Below are 4,710 nucleotides of genomic sequence, written 5' to 3'. Positions count from 1 at the left end.
CTAGATGCTACTTGGTGTTTGTCTTGGGGGTTTTCAACATTCTGAGATTTAAAACTATGGACTTTCATATTGAAAGATGTCATTTAGAATTATCCAAATTCAAAAAAAATGGAGCCTTCAACACTATTCTAGTAATTATTATCTTAGATTTACTAAAATTGGAAAAAGGGTATATTTTTCGTTAGAATGAGCTTAAAGGTAATCTGTTCTATCCTTTTCAACCTCTGTATGGAAATGCAGCAACCTCTGTGGTAGGTTCTTTATTAATGCTGGTAATAATATCAACCAAGTATTTATTGAACACTTACTATGTGGCAGGTGGTATGCAAAGCTCTCTCTATATCTCACCAATCCTCACCAAATCCTATGAGGTCGTTATAATTACTAACCCCATTTCATAGATGGTAAGACTGTGGCTACAGATCAATGAACATTCTATTGACTCCTCTGTAGAAAAAAAGAGTGTAAGTACAATGAATAAATGCCCCAACACAAAATCTTCAGAAAACTGCTTTAGTTCTATACCTCAGTAGAATAACAACTTTCAATTTTTTACCTCTTAAGCCCTCAAAAATATCTTCATAAGGAACAAAAGTTCATATCCAAGTATTTTCCTACCAAACTTCAATGATAACACTCTGAGACTTATTCAGTATCTTCAACATTTGGATTACTTTGTTGCTCTTTCAACTCTCCAGAATGTAAAGATACAAATTAGACCAATGCTTTAAGGGTCTACTGTGTGCCAGATAGCATCCCTGTAAATTGTGAATTATTTAATTTTCACAATGTAACTATTTGACAGTACCTTTCATAGTGTACAGGTATAAACGCAGAGCAAAGATACACACAGCTGATAAAGACTGAGACTGGAATATAGTTCGAGGTCTTCCAATTCCAAAAGGGGGATAAGAGACTAGGACTCTGGTTAACTGGCTTGCAATGGTGGTGGGAAGGGTTGAATAGTTTATTGAAGGGTTTTAATTATTTATTCAATTCCTGGATCTGGATGGCAACACAGAGTATGTTGTCCTGGTCCCAAGTTTCTTTTGAAAATTTCAACGTGGACTGTGTGAGTAGTGAAATGTAAAGGTTGGCAGCCCAGCGCTCTTGCTTTCTGCAACGTGGAGTCATTTGTTCCTCATATTTCTATCCAGAGCAGTGTTAGGAGATACAAAAACGTACCTCAAATTTAAGCAAAGAAAAAGGGGAAATGGGAAATCACACCAACAGAAACACTCATGATTCCAATGATTGTTTTTTGATCTGTGACTGTGCTTGATGCAATTCTCATAAAGTTAAATTTCAACCAATGAAGTCAATAATGCTACATGACCTACATTGTTGACATTTTGTGGCAAGTGAACCCAGCATTCTGCCGCCCTAACAGTAGTATCAAGCAAATACTGGCGAATGTAGACCATGAATGTATTTGCTGGTGTATTGCCCTGAATTCCCTGAATTGATCTCCCAGTTTCAAAAACTATCCCTGAACCCCAAATACTAGGTGAACCATACAATGTAGATCAATAGATTTTTCGAGTGCAATAATTGTTTCTCTCCGGGAGATCCCCATTAGTCCCAGAAGGAAGACTACTTTGATTGCCCTCGAGGAACACAGCAGATGTGGATAAAACTGTGTGTGCTGCTGACCTTATCAGGAGAGAGCCAGGCCTTGAAAATCACAGGGGAACACCCTGGGCCTGTGCATGTGGGCTGTGGGAAACCAAACAGCTGGTCAAGTGTGTGCTTTCTTAAAAACAAAACAAAACAAAACAAAAAAAACCCAACCAAACCCCAAACTGCATCCATGTGAGGAGAAAGAAGTATTTGAATTAAGAATATCTCTTTATGTTTAAAAATACTGCAGGAAAGAATAATATGAATGGAAATAAGAGAGGTATGTTGTAAGCATCTAGGAATCTAAAAAGATTTTCTACATAAAATCCTGCTTAAGCTCCTGGGGACAGAGGAGAAGTTTACTATGTTACCTTTGAACGCCATTTTCTTGCTCTGTTCAGGGGCTCTATAGTCAAATAAGATGGCAAGAAGAGGGTGGAGAATCAGCAAAGTTGATTTCTCATATAGTTCCAACCTAAAGGAACAGGTTAGAATTATGAGAGAGGGAGGAGGGAAAAAAGAGGGAGGGAGGGAAGGAGTGGGGGAGAAAGAAAAAGAAGGAAGAATTAGGAAGGTAGGAGGGAAGGTAAGAAGGAAGGGGAATCTAGAAGATGCTCTGGAAAGTCTTGACTTTGGAATGGCAAGAGTTTTTACCTCCACTGAAATCATTACCCAACATCAACTGGGCTGGATTTGCCTGGAACAGAGGCAACACCTACCCCCCTGCCATGTACTACAGCGAGAACGGAGCACATTGCTAGTAGAGAAGAATCACAGGTCACCGAACCCTCACACATCTGAGAAAGCAGAATGTGATCCTGGGCAAAGCACAGCAATGAGAGCTCATGAGACAAGTTTTTACAGTCTCAGGCTTCAATCATTCCAATTGTGCAGCAAAACTGGTGTACTCCTGAACAAACAGAACAGACACAGGGACATGAAAATAAACCCTTGTCCGTGTGCCAGGAGAGGACTTACAGGAAACCCAGAGATGCCTCCTAAGGACTCACAGCAGATGTGGATTAAGGGGAAATTTAAAATATCAGTATCCCTCATAAACTCAGAAATTGGTTAAAGACCTAGAATAATTTTCATTCATTCATTCATTCATTCACCCACCCAACTAGTATTTAAGGCAGCCTATCAGGTGCCAAGTACTACATTAGATGCTAGAGATACAGGGCCAAAATAAGACAGGAGCCCTCAAAGAGCTCACAGCTCAGAAGAGAAAAACAACATGAATTCACTGTATATAATACAGTGTAATGGGCAGACCCTGGTTAAATGATCAGGGTGATGGAAGAGGGAACAGATGGAAAAGCAAAGACTGGAGACAGGAAGGGTGAGGTAGACACACTGAGAAAGCTGTGAGGAATGTCTATTAAACTTTCACTGGAAACACCTCTAGGCAAACCATGCACACTTCCCAGCAATCACAGGACACCGCACTTCCCATTCCCTTACGTGGGGCCAGATGAACACATTCATGTTACCTCAGCCTCTGGCACCACCGGCATTTGTGTGAAAGAATCCTGAGCCGGGTCATGGCCAAAGGACATACTGACAACCCCCACCGGTCTTTTGCAAGGTGTGAGGGTATTTGGGGTGTCACAGTAATTGGCAGGAGCTACTGGAAGTTGTGACCCAGGACCAAGAATTCTACCCATCCTGCAATGCCTGGGAACCCTGCTCATGAGGAAGACTTGTCGATCCCTGAGTGCCTGTGGCACCTCATTTGAGAAACTCTGGGCCAGACCATGTCATGGGCCACATTTGCTCTTTAACCTTAATACTTCTTTTCTGATTTAGAATACTGGCTCCATTTGAATTATTACCCTTTCCCAATTACTAACCAGAGAACACACACAAAAAGAAAAGAATTCCGCAGAGAATCTTTCTTTGTGATTGATGCTGAGAAAGAGAAAACATGTTTTGCTATAGTTGAAAGGAGAGCAATATTTTCTTCCCTGAAGTAACAGCAGTAATAGAGTCCTCATAAAAACAAAATGTCCCCTCCCACTGCAGTTTCATGATTTCATACCAGTGCCTCATTAGAGACCAGAAGGACTGCTGCCCAAAACCACCTTTAAAGGGGTTAGCTTTTACATGTGACATTTCTGACACATCCTCCTTTTGATGGCAGTAAGTGCTGTCGAGGGGATGAGGGATGACTTATTGCACAAATTGGGAACCAGAACAATGTAATGGGAACATTTATAGTTGGCCATGCGGGACACAGACCAAAGCAGGAATGGTTCGGAGCCACTTGTGTCGCCACTTGCTATTTCTATGGTCTCCCTCCTGGGGTAAAATCAAGAAAAAGAAGTAATTGTAATGCTCTTGGTAACTTTAGAGTGTGTAGAAAAGGAGGAATGATGTGTTTGCTGGGATTCAAAGGCACGTTGCGTGTGTCTTCTAGACTTCCTGACCGCACAGAGAGAGACGAGGGAAGGTCTGCTCTCCCAAAGATGATCCTGGGAAAGGAGTGCCCAGGAGGGCCCTCGTGGTGAAATGGATGAGATGGACAGTAACTCTGTGGTGAAACCATTATTTCAGTTTTTCAGCAGGTCATATTGTTGGGAAAATGAGACAGAGACAGGTCTCCATGTATCATTAAAGAGCAGTGAGGGGGCATTCTTCAGTTGCAAGGGTGGAAGGCTCCTATTTTCTGACAAAAGCATGAAACCACTACTGCCATTTAGCATCCCACTCCCCTTACTGCCAAACTTCTTGAAAACAGCCTATTCTTGACGTGCCCACTCACTTACTCCTACTCTCATCAGTCTGGCTTCTGCTCCTAGGAGAATCCTCCTCACACACATTCACTAGGGAGTCAACCCCCAGCCTCTTCCATTCTCACTGTCCAGCTGCCTTTCCACAAATTCATTCATTTGCTCATGCAGTATTTACTGAGCAATCACTAGATCCAGGCATTAACCTAGACCTGGTGAAAACAGCAGTCAACGAGAGAGCTAAGGTCTCAGTTCCCATGGAACCAAGTCTATTGGGGTGGCAGGGAAGAAAGATAATAAGGGAGCAAAAAAATGAACAGGATCATTTCAACTACCAAATAAGCATACCGCATAGGGC

This window comes from Ailuropoda melanoleuca, chromosome 4 (genome assembly GCF_002007445.2).
Source record: "Ailuropoda melanoleuca isolate Jingjing chromosome 4, ASM200744v2, whole genome shotgun sequence".
NCBI lineage: Eukaryota > Metazoa > Chordata > Mammalia > Carnivora > Ursidae > Ailuropoda > Ailuropoda melanoleuca.
The sequence above is the reverse complement of the archived record's forward strand: the minus strand, read 5'-3'. Positions refer to the sequence as shown.